Genomic DNA, 14,809 nt, shown 5'->3' on the forward strand with positions numbered 1-14,809 from the left:
AGTCCCTGTTACACTGTGATTACACAGCAATCAGTGTTTGCTTTGCTCTCTGAGCCCAGGGTTTCTCCTTCATAGCCACTGAAATTCAAGTTTAAAACAGAATTCAGCAAGCAGTTCTGTCAAGCACATTCCGTGCCAAGCTGGAGAATGAGTATATTTATATAACAAAAGGCTTCCTGGATTATTTTAAGGCTCAAGTTCTGCAAAGGGAACAATTGATGAAAGGGATGTTTTTCCTTTGTTTAAAAAAATAATACTCATACCAAGAAGTAAAAAAAGCCATTGAAGAGACAGCAGTACCTTGATATTCCACTGTGAGATCCCTGGATCACAGCAGAGTCATCCACAGGCTCTCTGACCCCATAAGTACAGAACCTGTGTTGTCACAGACTGAGATAAATACAGGAGAAAACAGAGGTCACAGACACCAAGGCACCTGCAAGTGAATATCTGCACATAAATGACGAGCTGTACCACAGAATCACAGAATTATTTTAGGCTGGAAATGCCTCCCAGCCCACGGAGTCCCAGCTGTGCCCAGTGCCCACCTTGTCCCCAGCCCAGAGCACTGAGTGCCACCTCCAGCCCCTCCTTGGACACCTCCAGGGATGGGCACTCCAAAGCTCCCTGGGCAGCCCCTGCCAAGGCCTGAAATTGAATTCCAAAACTGAATGATAGAAGTGGGATTGTGGGTGTGGAATTTGAATAGAAGTGTGCAATATCACATGGTGGAAAACTTAAGAGTTTAAGGGTTTAGAATACAGTAATATATATAAACAAGATGGAGGTTTTGGGGCAGAGGCTGGTCCTTCTCCTTCACCTTCTCCATGGGTTTGGGTGGTTTTGTGTAATTGGATAAAAAAGTCTGCATTGCAGGTGGTTGGTTATTGGGTTAAAAGTAAAAATAATTTAGGTTTCATTTCTTAATTGGACAGTTTATCCTTAAAAGGCTTTGTAGAGAGAGAAATGGAGCTCCATTTTTAGTTTGTTAGAGTGAAGTGCTGTAAAACTCACAGTTTATGAGACTGTAACATAGATACGAACTAATTCACCCTTTGCATGCAGAAATTCCTGCTGCTGTCCAAGCTGAGCCTCCCCTGGCACAGCTTGAGGCCGTTTCCCCTTGGCCTGTCCCTGTTCCCTGGCAGCAGAGCCTGACCCCCCTGGCTGTCCCCTCCTGGCAGGAGTTGTGCAGAGCCACAAGGTCCCCCCTGAGCCTCCTTTTCTCTAGGCTGAGCCCCTTTCCAGCTCCCTCAGCTGCTCCTGGGGCTCCAGCCCCTTCCCCAGCTCCGTTCCCTTTCCTGGCCACGCTCCAGCCCCTCCATGTTCTGCCTGGACTGGGGACCCAGAACTGGACACAGCCCTGGAGGTCCCTCAGCAGGGCCAGCCCAGGGGACAGTCACTGCTCTGAGCAAAGGAACAACCCAACAGCACAGAGCCAGCCACACCTGGTTTGAATCTTTTCCCTTCAGCACAGAGCAGAGCAGCCTCCTCTGCACCTCTTGATGTTCAAGCCCGATTAAAGCTGCATTAAACTTTAAGTAATAGATGCCTGCATTATTCATCACTGCTGTGGATTGGATGCAGAGCAAACAGAAGCTGAATCAATACAGTGACAGGAGCTTCCGGTGTCTGTTCTAAGTGTCACCTGCTCCCAGCACTGATGTACTTGAAGAAGGGTGGGGAAAGTAGGAATTTTTCACAACTGCTGTAAACAAGCCTTGGTATTACAGTTTGTCCAGAACAGTGACACAGAGGCAGCTTTCAGCGAGCAACAACTGAAAAAAACCTGCTCATCATTCATCTGACCTGTGACACACAAAAATGTAATTTCCCTCTATTTCAACAGCCTTGGTGTTTAGTCACAGCATCTTTCTCAGGATTTCTGGTGTTATTTCTTACAGATTCTGTGGAAAAAAACACTGAACATCTTAATTATACAGCCTTTGAGATCCAGAGAGATGCAGTATTGGGACAGCACAGGAGAGGGGCTAAACCCAAATTTTCCAAAGACAAATGTCTTTGAATTCAGCTGGATTAGGAAGAATCTCAACTGAAAGGTGCTTTTCTACTCTGTCTTCCACAACAGCCTCCCACAATCAGCCAGTTAAGGCTCACTAATATTCCAGAACATTTTCAGGAAAAAGGCAAAAGGTTTCCTAACTAGGAATGGGAGGCATGAGAGATTGGTTCACTGAAGGTGCTGGACACAAACAAATAACAGCTCTTAGAACATCTTTCTCAGAATCCACTTTTATTTTCTGATTTTCACTACACCTCCCCTCTACCTCTTCAATCAGTCATGGAGCTTTCCAGCATGGATCAAACCCAACAAAACCATGACAAATCTTATGAGATGCCTTCCAGCAAATCCTCACACAGCTTCAAAGGATTAGTGAAAGACAAAAACACAACTACAAGCAGCAATAATAAAGGGCATGCACCTTATTTATTCTCTCTTTGCAGGTCATTTATCTATGCCAAAGCCAGACCTGGGAACAGAACACAGGTATTCCAGCCCCCATTCTGGCTGTCTACACAATATATCACTCCAGTTTCCACAGCCAGAAGGGCAAAGATTTCCTTACAAGCAGACTTTTGGGAGCATTTATCCACAATCTACATCTTCAAGTTCTGCTCTTAGTCATCCTTCCCTGGAAGCAGGCAGAAGGAACTGATCTAAGGGATCTTTCAGCTGTCTTTCCCTAAGATTTTACAACTTAATACTGGAGTTAGACAGTTTGTGAAATATCCAAAATGTCCAATACAAAACTTGCCCCAGTTCAGGTCACAGTAAAGAAGATACTGAATGAACACACCACTCCAAAACACATGTGCTTGAAAATGCAAAATGCAAGATGCACTGACCTACCTGCAATTGCTTTTCTAGCCAGAGCAGTCGATGCATCAGGTTAGAAACTCATTTTGAACAGGAGACTCAAAGCTCAGACCTGCTGCTGGCAGCTTCTCACGTAGTCATGAGAGTCACTGTGAACAAAACAGCAAACAAAGAAAAATAAGGACATTTAAGAAGTAGAGCTAACAGCAAGCCTTCATTAAAGCATTAAAGGAGGTGTTACAGTGTGAAGATGACCTCAAGGTCTAACAAGAGTTTGGATATATATTCTAACATAGAATCATGGAATGGTTGGGGTTGGAAGGGACCTCAAAGCTCATCTCATTCCACCCCTGCCATGGCAGGGACACCTTCCACTATCCCAGGTGCCTCCAAAGTCCATCCAACCTGGCCTTGGACACTCCCAGGGATGGAGCAGCTGCATTTTAAAAACAGTATTTCCCACAGGACTCAGAAAGAGAAAATATCCTTGTGTCCAAACAGGCCTAGATGAGGTTTGGAAGAGACCACCACCCCCAGAACAAAATGGGTTTCCCACTGCCACAAACAGGCTGCTGACCACCCTGCTACACCCACAGCACCTTTTCTGAACTACAAGATCAAACCAGAAAAAATTAACCTCAGTGTTTTCTCTGAAGGGAGCTACTGAAGTAACCCTGGCTCTGAACTCTGCATCACACAAGGTATGAGGGAGGAAGGCTGGAAGCCTTTTCTGACAGTCTCCAAGAAAACCAGGATCATTTAGGAGAGAGAGGAAGAAGCAAAGAGAAGCAAACCCAAAATGCTCGTGGCAAAAATCCTCAGGTGGCAGCACACAGGGACCAGGTTTCTCTCCATCCCTGTGCCCACCTCTGCCAGCAGCAGCACACAAACCACTCATCCTGCCCTGGGAAGCAAACCCACTCTTCATCCCATCCCTCCAGCCTCCAAGGGACACAAAACCAGGGTGGAGATTCAGAATAGCATTAGCCCTGTGCTCCACAGGGCTCTTCCAATCCAGCTTTCACTCTTAGATAAGGAAAAGCAGAGGTCTCCCTGCTCCATTCACATTAGTACAATTCATATATTTTCACTCAAATACAAGCTGGGGAGGAAGGGGGGATAAATAAATCCAATTCTGCTTGTTGAAGCAGCAGCAAACCCAAGGAGCTGTCTGCCAGGAAACAAGCAGCTGGAAGCCTGGTAATTCTAATTTCTTGAGACTCCTTGTTAGCTACATTTAGGATTACTTGGAAAACTTGCTTTTGATTTTTTACACTGCCTCACCTTCAGTGAGTGCTGCAAGGAGGGGGACACCAGGCACCTCCACTTGCAGGCCAGAAGATTCTTCTGTGCCACAGGCTGGAAATCAAACAGCTTTTGTCCATCTGGACAGAGCCATGGAAAAGCCAGGGAAAGCCTTGCCAGCCTCCTGCCCTGCCTGCTGTAGGATCATGAGAGGTGTCACCCATGCCAGGAAGGCCCTGTTTCCATGAGTAACTGGCCATTATCTCACAAGAGCAGCCCTCCCAGACTTATCACACTCACTTATCTGCAGAGTTTGCTGAGCCCCCAGAAGCTGCCTGTGCTGCCCCAGGAGGAAGCCAGCCAGGGACGGCTCCATGCCCTGCATGCCCCTCTTCCAGCCATGATAGTTCTCATGGACCTCGGAGCACACAGTGCTGCTCAGACACAAACACACGTTTTTGATGAGCAAGCTGTAAATCAGCAGCACTGGCTGTGAGAATCCCGAGCTGCTCCCTTGCAGCTGCAGCCTCTCCTTCTCCAGCACAGGGCACACGGAGCCTGCAAGGACACGTTTCCTGCCACATCCAGAATGATTTCTGGCCTGGAGAAAGGACAGGAGGAGCAATTCACAGCGACAGTTTGGGTACTGGCAGCAGGACTGCATGGCAAGGTTTGATTAGAGCTCCTTCCTGTCTGTCCTGTGGCACACACAGCACTGCCCAACTCTAACACTGCTAATACACTTTTCAGAAAACACAAGGTCTGTTTTCCCCAAATCAACGACTCTCTATGCCGAATTCCTCCCTCCCCTGAGGTTCACCCTTCTGCTTGCAGAGCTCTGGCTGCTGCTCTGCTGGGGACAAGCTGCTGGTTCAGGGCCCTGTTTCCCTACACTCAGTATCCCTGTGGAAACGGTTCAGCTCCTGGAGTTGCTAAGTGATGCCGAGCCAGGGAATATCTGCACATAAATGACAAGCTGTGCTACAGAATGACAGAATTATTTAAGTTGGAAAAGCATCCTGCCTGATGCTATTTACAGAAAGGGTGATGAAGTTCTGCAATGGCCTGCCCAGGGAGGTGGTGGAGTCCCCATCCCTGGATGTGTTTAAAAACAGACTGGATGTGGCACTGGGTGCCAGGATTTAGTTGAGGTGTTGGGGTTGGGTTGCACTTGATGATCTTGGAGGTCTCTTCCAACCCAACCCAGGGATTCTGTGAATTCATCTAACGTGACCATGCTCAGCTCTGGCTGTGCCACCCCCTGCTCTGACAGTCATGGTGTTTCCTTCGTGCAGGAGCACCAGCTGAGAACAGTTCCTTCTCCTGGGTTCCCCTGTGTCCCCCCTGACCTGAGATCACGGAGGGAGTGGCTGCCCGCGGTCACAGGATCACAGAATCCCTGGGTTGGGTTGCAAGAGACTTCCAAGATCATCGAGTCCAACCCAACCCCAACACCTCAACTAAACCCTGGCACCCAGTGCCACATCCAGTCTGTTTTTAACACATCCAGGAATGGGGACTCCACCACCTCCCCGGGCAGGCCACTCCAGAACTTCATCACCCTTTCTGTAAAAAACTTTCTCCTAATATCCAACCTATATTCCCTTGGTGCAGCTTAACACTGTGTCCTCTGGTTCTGTCAGTGCTGCCTGGAGAAAGAGCCCAACCCCACTTGAGCACAGCCACCTTTCAGGGAGTTGTAGAGAGTGACAAAGTCACCTCTGAGTCTCCTTTTCTCCAGGCTGAACACCCCCAGCTCCCTCAGCCGTTCCTCAGAGGGTTTGTGTTCCCAGCCCCTCTCCAGCCTCACTGCCTCCTCTGGACGCGCTCCAGTGTCTCAACGCCCCTCCCAAACTGAGGGGCCAGACCTGGACACAGCACTCAGGGTTTGGCCTCGCCAGTGCTGAGTACAGGGGGAGAATGACCTCCCTGCTCCTGCTGGTCACGAAATTCGGGAGGTGTGAACATCAATGACTGAAGTTACCACCAGCCTGTTCTTCGTGTCACAGCACAGCTCAGAACCACCAGGCAATGGGACCCAAACACCTCCAGAGCTCTGCTGGTTTATTCCCAGAAGTTTCTCCATTTTCCAGCACAGTGTCTCAGCACAGCCTGCAGCAGGCTCAGAGTGGGAGCTCCATCTCTGACTGATGCATCTGGAGATGTCACAGCCAGTGGAGACCTGCAGGATTCCCAGAGAGAGCACATGATGCCTCTTACTAATATTCAGATGTTTCCCAGGTAAATGCTACCAGCCTTATTATTCACGTGGAATTACAAGCAAACCAGGATTTAGGAGAGTTAAGTGGCCACATCTGAGTGCTGAGGGCCACTTTTGTAGACTTTACAGAACTCCTTGTGCTGTTCATCAGCAAAGCTTTGGAGTTGAGGATTCTCCTGAGTCTTTTCCTTCCCACTTCCCACATCCACACAAGCAGCACCATGGTAAAAAGAGCAAGAGCAGGCTCTTGTCTTGTTTTCTTATTCCATTTAACCAGCAGGGATCAGGAATGTCTGTGAGGGCTGGATTAACCAGCAGAAGAATGATGCTTGGAGAAGGCACCCCCATGACTAGAACAGCTTGGCACAGGATTTTTCCAATTTCACTGCTTTTTTTTTTTTTTTTGCATCATTTCACAGTACTGAAGTACTCTTTAGAATACTCTGGAGAAATTCAGCCTAAATAGATCACTCACACAAGTTCACCAACCCAGTTTACTTGTGGATTGAAGAAATCAAATTAATTGATTTAGAGACAACGTAAGGGATTTTGAGAGAACGTTTAGCTGATGTCTAAGATGTCATTTTAATCCTCCTCACAGTTAATTCTGTGAGTGTAGGGAGCCAGTAAAATTTGTGGTGCAGCCCTTACACAGAAAAACATCTCCACAGGCGTGCTAATCACGGAACTATTTTGCAAATTGTTCCTAATCTACAGTTGCTTGTCTCTCCTCTCTTCCTGCAGAGACAATAAAATCATCCAGCTAATAGCAATGTGAAAGGGAAGGAATGATCCTCATTTGGTTTAAGTAGACAGATCTGCACTAGGGAACCACTAAATAGTGCAGCAATGAACTCAGGGAGGCAGCCCAGAAACATCTCTTCCATCTTTTGGGCATGGAAAGCTGCTAGGAGACCTGCCAGCAAGATGCAAACTCGTTCCCAGTGTCCCAAAAAGTGAAAAAACTGTTACTGCAATCAACAACATAATTATGTGAATTAGTAGGATTTGTTCATGGGATTATTTTTTTTCTTCGTTCTTGCAGTATCATGGTGATCTGAATACACCTGACCTCTGCAGCAGGAGACTCTTTCCCTGTTTCCAAAATAATCATTCCTGTTTCTAGATCTCCTCCCCCACCTTATTGTTGCTCATCCTTCCAAAAAACACCTTCCAGGGCAGATTCCTCTCCACAAACCTGGCCCCAGTGTTGCTTCTCACCCCTTAGGGAGCCAAGTGCCCCATGGAAATCTTGGCCCTACATGGATGCTGGGACACTGAGAAGTGACTTGGTACACACTGATATTTTCAACAGTCCCCAAAGGGTGAGATGCTCAGAATTCCTTAGATTCACCCAAAAATACTTTGAAGAGAAAAAGCAAAGATTGGTTAATTCTAAGACAGCAAATTATGGCTAGGTCAGAAAACATTAATAACATGAAACACAGGGCAACTACTCACTGTTGAGGCCTTGTCAGGGTGTTCACAGCCAGACCCACCAAGATAAAAATCCAGGGTCTGATCACTTAGACATGTTAGGGACAAGGAATTCAGGGAATGACCTGAGTTATGGACTGCAATGATATCAGAGAAGTTTCCTGTTGTCCATCACCAACAGGAACCACTTCATATTGCTTATTATACAGCTCAGTTTTATCAATCAAACTGGTGTTTGGCATCTCATGAACCATTTTCCAGTGACTGGTACCTATTCTGGTTTTGCAGGAGGATGGGATGAAAGCTGAGGACTCCATGACAGGCTTGGTCTACATGCTCCTGCTAAAGAGATGGAGACAGAAATGGTTCACCTTGATCTGTAGATAATGTCATAATTCCCACTGTACTTAAATCCATGACTTCACAGCCAAAAGCCTCCCTGCCAAGCTATCCACTGATTCAGAAACAAGCCACAGCAGTTTAAACTTAGCTCTCCCCATTTTGCAAGTGCCTTGAAACAACAGGACCTCAGACATATCCCACCTTTTAACAGGTAATAGCTGAGACTCAGCCATTGCAAGGACAGGAATCACAATAATTGCTTCAGAAAAAGAGGTCTTCAAGGATCAGAGAGCTGAAAAAACATGAGTTTTCCAAGTTTTTAACACCAGAACAATTCCTAGGAGGATGAAACTTCACTAAGTGGAACATGACTCCTGCAGAGCAGTGGTGTGATGGCCTGGGAAGGAGGAGAGAGACCAGGATGGCTGCTGGTGCTTCCCTGCAGATCCCAAAGGGATCCCTGCAGATCCCAAAGGGAGGATGGGCAGAGCAGACAGACAGAGTCATTTACAACCTGCAGAGAGCACGGGAAAGGAGCAGGGCTCCAGCCCAGATCTGCTGGCTGCTCTTCCAGCCCCAGCAGGGTTAAGAGCATTAGTCCAGATTCAGGGGGACAGGATCCTGAGCTGGGGACAGGATCCTGAGCTGGGGACCGACTGAATGTCTCCTTTGTGGGCCGCCCTGCATCACCACAGGCACAGAGCTCACTCCAAGGACACGTGGAGCACGGCCAATTCCACAATTCCACAAGGATGCTGTGGTTCTCCTGGGCAGGGAGGCCAGGGGATACTTCTCAGAACAGCTAAAAACAACCTGTTCCATGAAGAACCCTGAGAGCTCCACTGAAGTGGGAAAAAACACACCTAAACACATTCTGCTCAAGTGGCAAATACCTCACAATGAGCCCAAGCAGTTTTCCCCAGGTTACTGCAGCAATTAAAAGATCTTCTGAGTATAAAAAATGTGCTGCTGGCACTTAAATTTATAAAGGAGGCTTCTTTGAGCTCTTAAAATATCATTCCATCTATATGTGGGTCTCATCCAAAGTGAGGATTTCCATGATAATTTTATTGATATCAGACCAGCAAACTTTCAAGCATGCAGCTATCCCTTATTAACCTTTGCAATTCACCTTCCTGCCCAGGAAAACTCCATCAAAGAAAGGCTGAAAATGGGAAAAGGGAAAGTATGGTCCCCATGGCACCTCTAGGAAGGAGTCAGCACACCCAAGACCAGGGTTGACTTTTTGCAGATTCCCTTTGGTGCTGCAAACACTCAATGAAAAGCCAGGGGTTTGCCTCCACTGTTACAACCCCCAAAGTCAGTCACCCCAAGCTTTTCATTTCCTTTATAGCCTCATGCAACAGAAAAAACAAAAACAAGCAAAAAATACATAGAAAAAACAAAACCAAGCAAAAAATACAGAGAAGACGCAAAAAAAAAAGCACGACCCAAACCCTAACCCTCAAACTGCTCAGCCGTAGCAGTTAAATCAACGTTTAAGAGCAGCTCAACTGCCCCAACCAGACAAGGCTCCTCCACCTGAGGCTTTAGCTACTTTCAGCTCCAGGAGCTTCCTGAGCATGGATTTAGCAATCCTTTGGGAAATCTCTCATCTGAAGAGCTGCTCAGCTTCCCCCCACTCCCTGCAACTCAATCCCACTGAAACTCTTTGTATCCACAACACTCTCTGGCAAGGAGTTGGACACGTCCCTACAGAGAGAAGTCTACGTGCCACTGCCCACTCCTTGGGATTCCAGTCCCTGCCTCATCCCACCTTTCCCAGTCACAGGAGTGCAAAGAAATCCTTTTTTTCTGGCTCCCAGGCCACGCAGCTATATTTACATTACTGCCTAATAAGCTGGGAGGGTTTGCTCTCTCACAGACACCAGGTTGGGAAAAACTCTTCCCCTCTTTAATAACATGGAGGAGAGACTTTGGAAATTCTTTACTGTAAAACAGCAAACACCAGCAATGTGCTTCTCCTCTGGAAGCAAAGCAGACTTTATCTCAGTAGGTTCCTCCATGATTCCTAAAATGCCACACTACGATTTTCCAGCACATTTCTAGCTGCTCCTACTTACTTACCCAGCAACATCCAGTGGAAAATTGGGGGAGAAAAGCTGACTGCAGACTCTTCCATAAATAAAAAATAATCTGGTTACGGATGCCAATAATTTTTCATACAATAAAGGGCTTGGAATGTGATATGCCAATCAACATTTAAATATTGCCCCACTCAATCCCACTCCTGGCCATCAAGTCTGTTAGAGGTCCTTGTTCCCACTGCACTTTTCCCCATGGCTGCATTCCACTCTGGGGGCAAAGGTTGCCTGTAAGCACTTTAAACAGTATGTGAAAAGCTTTGTTTATCCAAAAATATTTTAGCTCTGAGAAACATTAAAGCAAGATGTAGATTTCAGCATTTGCACAGCAAAGAACTGCAACTCCTACAGATATTGCCAGAATTTTTTTTCCTTAAGGCTTTCCAGCTATGAAGGATTATTTTGCTAAAGCAAAGCTACAAACAGAAAGTGTCATCTCTTAGCAATGGGCTGCAAAAGGTTGCCACAGCAAGGTTGAGGATGAAGCAAGGCTGTCATTTCTATCTTGCTCACTTTTTTCAAAGCAGATAATTGATCATGCAGTAGGAAGAACCCGAGGGTGCAGCAGGGAAACCCAAAACTTATGGGGTCTTCCCCAGTAAGCAGCTCTACAAAACCACTATCAAAATAAAGGGGATTTCCCTGCAGCCTGGCCCACAATTTCCCGCTTACAGGAGTGAAATCCAGCCAGCCTGCAGATCACCTGCTGTCCTCCAGACCTAAAACACTCATAACCCACCTTAAAACACAACTTTGCCCCAAGCACTCAGCAAGGCTGTTGTTTAAAACAAGAGGATTCAACCACAGTGGTCACCAGAGGCAAAAGCATGACAGTCAAACAACAATTCAGCTGATCCCAGTTCTCCAGGGGAACAGGACTGCAGGACAGGAATATTTAGAATGTTTTTGCCTAAAAGCAGCTCATTTTCCAGCTCAAAACTCCTCTCATTTGAAGGCTGCTGTAGACACGATCCCTGTTTCAGCAGAGGAAATAAAATGTGCTGGACCCTGTTGCCAAGGCCAGGCTTCTGAGCCTGGGGAGTTCCTTTGGAGAGGGCAGGGGACAGTTATCTGCCACTCCACTGGTTCTGGAGCAGTTATCAATTCATGCATTTTCCTGTGCTGAATCCTTATCTATCTCTACAGGCTCACCATCCCAGAGCTCCAGATCCATGTTTTTCTTGGGATATGGTTTTGTTGTTTTCCTCCTGCCAGGGAATTCCCAACCATCAGCTGGGTCTGCACCAATTCCTTACATCCATTAACTGCTTAATTAATCAATGGACTTATTTCTTTCTACTGCAAAAGTAGAATTAACCAAGTAAAAACAGAAAAAAACTCCACACAGACCTTCATTTACTCCTACTGTCTTCCAAGCTGGAATTTGCCTCATGTGACTTTAAACCAGACTTTAATTCCCTTTTTTTTCTTACACCTGGGAGAAAAGTTGTTACACCAGGCATGCTAAGTGCCAAAATTAGCTGGTTTGCCTAAATGCAACACATCAACCCAGCTGCAGCACTTCCTGAAGTACAGACTGCAAAATCAGCAAGTCACACAAGATCCTCAATGCTTAGTTTAAGAGAAATGAAAAAAGGAGAGGAAATAACTGTTTTACACCTCTGAGAGCACTGAAGGGGCAGAAAGGCAGGCTTGCCATACACCAAAAGGCTCACTCAGCACCACCATTTGTCCAAAGACACTTTCCAAACCTGTGGGGAGAGGATGCCTAATTCTGAACCACACAGAAGTCATCATGCAAGAGGCACCAGAGCTGGGGCCAGCTGCCAGCTTAAACAGAGATTTCAGTCCTTGCTGCCAAAGCACAAAGAGCAACAGGCTAAGCTGCCCTGTACCCATGAATTTAATGTCAACACTAAAGCAGACAGAGGTTGGGATACAAAAGTGACCTTCAGGCCTCGCTGTCCACTCCATTTCTTCTCCAAACACCAGTGAAATGGCACAACTGTCCCAGTCAGGCCAATGAAGTCATGAGTGTAGCAGAGGCAGAGCAAACCCCCCTGCAGTGCCCCTTCAGTGGTTTCAACTGGTGACAGAGCAGTTTATGGCCACCTCACCTGAGACCTTCCCAAGCCACTGCAGAGCATGGCAGCACAGCAAATAAATCTGTTCCCTTCCCTTTCAGAGATCTACAAGGGTTATCCTCACCTCAGGGAAACTGTAACAACCTATTTGCCTTCTCCAAATCCTGTTTTTTTTGGTTTTGTTTTTGTTTTGGGTTTTTTTTTTTTTATTTAGGGTCTGGATTAACAGCAGGCCAGAGAGCAGAAGAGCATTACCTCAGTCCCAACTGGGTGGTGACAGCCTGCACTGCTCAGCCTCAGCTGGAGTTCCCAGACCAGCAGAAAGTCTCCCAGCACATGGCGCACACACAGCAATAAAACCTGAAATCAGTGATGCTGTCTCATTTCCCACTCCTCTGCACAACCCAATTTATTTTTAGGTCATAACTCCTGATGCAGGATGGAAAGAAAGGGTAGGCACAGGCACAACAGATGCAAGCAAACTTGGAAACACCAAGAATTAAACATTTCCACTTCATGTTTTGTTAAAACAGCTACACCTCCACCTCACACTAAGTATTTCTGGAGCCAAGATTTGTACTGGCACATGGGTGTCACCTTCTCACGTGGCCTCCCAGCAGGCACAAGCTGCTTACAGAGCCTGTCACCATCCTAAAACCTGTGCCAGTGGAGGGTCAGCTTGAACATCAGGAGGAATTTCTTCCTGGAAAGGGTGGGCAGGGAGGTCACTCAGTGCTCTGGGCTGGTGACAAGGTGGGGATGGGGCACAGCTTGGACTCCATGATCTGGGAGGTGTTTTCCAACCTAAATCCATCTGGGAGCCTTGTGAACTACAGCTAATGCTGCTTTTTTGTGTCTTGCTTCACAGGGAAAGAACAGGATTGAACAAGCTGGGTCAGGTGTGGGGGAGGAATATTGAGCAGGTGACTCCTGAGCGGTGGCTAAGCGAGGAAATGTCTGGTGTGAGAGCCCAGAAGTCAGTGGAACTCCTTTCCAAGTCACTTGAACCAAAGGCAGTAACCAAACCCAGTACACCACATCAGAGCAAGAGTTCCACAGCAAGACCTGGGCAGCAAGTCAGGAAAGGCAGAGAGACCTCGACACCTTCCTGCACAAGGCAGGAAAGCAAAGCTAAGGAACAACCAGCAAACTGGCCATTACCAAGCACACCTCCTACTGAAGCAGCTCTCCTGCTGGAGAGCCCATTTTCACCCCAGACAGCCAGCAAGGAAGGGATGCACACCCACAAGTGCCTTCACCAGCCTGAAGCTCTGCTGCAGCTCCTTCCTCCCCTCTCTCACAGCGAGGCTTTTTATTTCTTAAACGCATCAAGCACATCTCACAAACCTCTCGTAGCCACTTAAAGCCAGGGGTTAAGTGCAGCTCAAGTGAGGCAGCATTTCTGCTGTTACACTAAAATTGTCTCACATGTTGCTTTTTCTGTTGGTGCCACAGGCATCAGAGGGAAGCAGGAGGGAGCTGGAAGGCAGCAAGTGCAGCTGCAGGCACAGGAAAGCAACTCCAGGGTGGCTCTGCACAGGTGACTCGGCTGGGGTGCAGCCTGCTCCCAAATCCCACAAACAGAGCCCATTCCCTGGCTGTCCAGAAGCAGGGGATGTGCTCTCCATGTGCTGGGAGTGCTTTATTCCTCATGGCAGGCAAGCAGCAAAGCTCCTGCCAGGGTATCATGCTCAGGGAGGGACCACAGACCTCAAACTTCCGGCAAGGCTTTGCTCTCAGCTGCCCCACGCATCAAATTCAGCAGGAACATGTCTCTCATTTCTCTCCTGACACTAACTCGAGTCTCCTGGGAAAAGAGATTCTTCTGGCCACTGCAAAGAAAGAACAAATGAGTCACCTGCACACAAATGCACTGAGGGCAAGGAATTCAAGCTGGGTTTGCACTCAATTCATTTGCTGCAGGTAAAGTTGCAGGATGACACCAGTGACAATCAGGTGTGTGTTTGATTAGTCTAGAAGGCAGCCATAAGAGTAGCAATTGCTCTGTGCTAAGCATCCATACACCCCCAGTCTGATGCAAAAGATCTCTAAACCTCAGGAAGAGATTTTAAACAGGCTTAACACCAACATTAACAAGTGGCAGATGACTTGCTGGAGTTGAGAGGTCATCCCCGTGGGAGAACAGCACAATGTGTCCATAAATAAACTAACTCGACAAAACAAGTACAGCTGAGCCCTAAGGAAGCAAAATAAATTAAATAAATTGAAACTTCCAGCTACAGAAGTTATGTCAACTTTCAGAGGTTCCCATAGTTGGCAGCAGAAATTTGTTTCATGTGCTCCAAGCTTTTTACTATCAGTCTTGGCCTCAAAGCCATCAGCTTGGAGAAGGAATTTAACTTGGAAAAGGTATTTTCTGGACAACACACCCCCGCTAGGCTACAGTAATTGCTTTTTAATATTGCTTCTTTCAGGCATTGCTGCAACAATCCTCCTGTGCAGGTAAACAAATGGTAAGGCATGGCCATTTCCCAGGCTTTGATGGGTATACAGGTAGAAATTCCATTTTTAAAAAATATATCCTTCAGAGTTAGCTTTGGAGAATGCTCTGTTA

General features: G+C 47.0%; 1 protein-coding gene across 11 annotated transcripts in view; it reads right to left on the reverse strand.

Moving 5' to 3' along the window:
• SGMS1 (sphingomyelin synthase 1) overlaps positions 1-14,809 on the reverse strand; it is a 92,286-nt gene that overhangs the window by 63,382 nt on the left and 14,095 nt on the right. For 7 of the 11 annotated variants that reach the window (XR_008438099.1, XM_053983695.1, XM_053983682.1 and 4 more), the window contains one exon: positions 2,873-2,988. The gene's annotated coding sequence lies outside the window, so the exon portion shown is untranslated. Of the gene's footprint in view, positions 1-2,872; positions 2,989-8,013; positions 8,085-8,285; positions 8,803-13,944; positions 14,067-14,809 lie in introns of those variants that run through there. The other 4 variants (XM_053983687.1, XM_053983686.1, XM_053983685.1 and 1 more) reach the window with 3 other exon arrangements.

The sequence above is a fragment of the Vidua macroura genome, chromosome 8, assembly GCF_024509145.1.
Source record: "Vidua macroura isolate BioBank_ID:100142 chromosome 8, ASM2450914v1, whole genome shotgun sequence".
In the NCBI taxonomy this organism is placed as follows: Eukaryota; Metazoa; Chordata; class Aves; order Passeriformes; family Viduidae; genus Vidua; species Vidua macroura.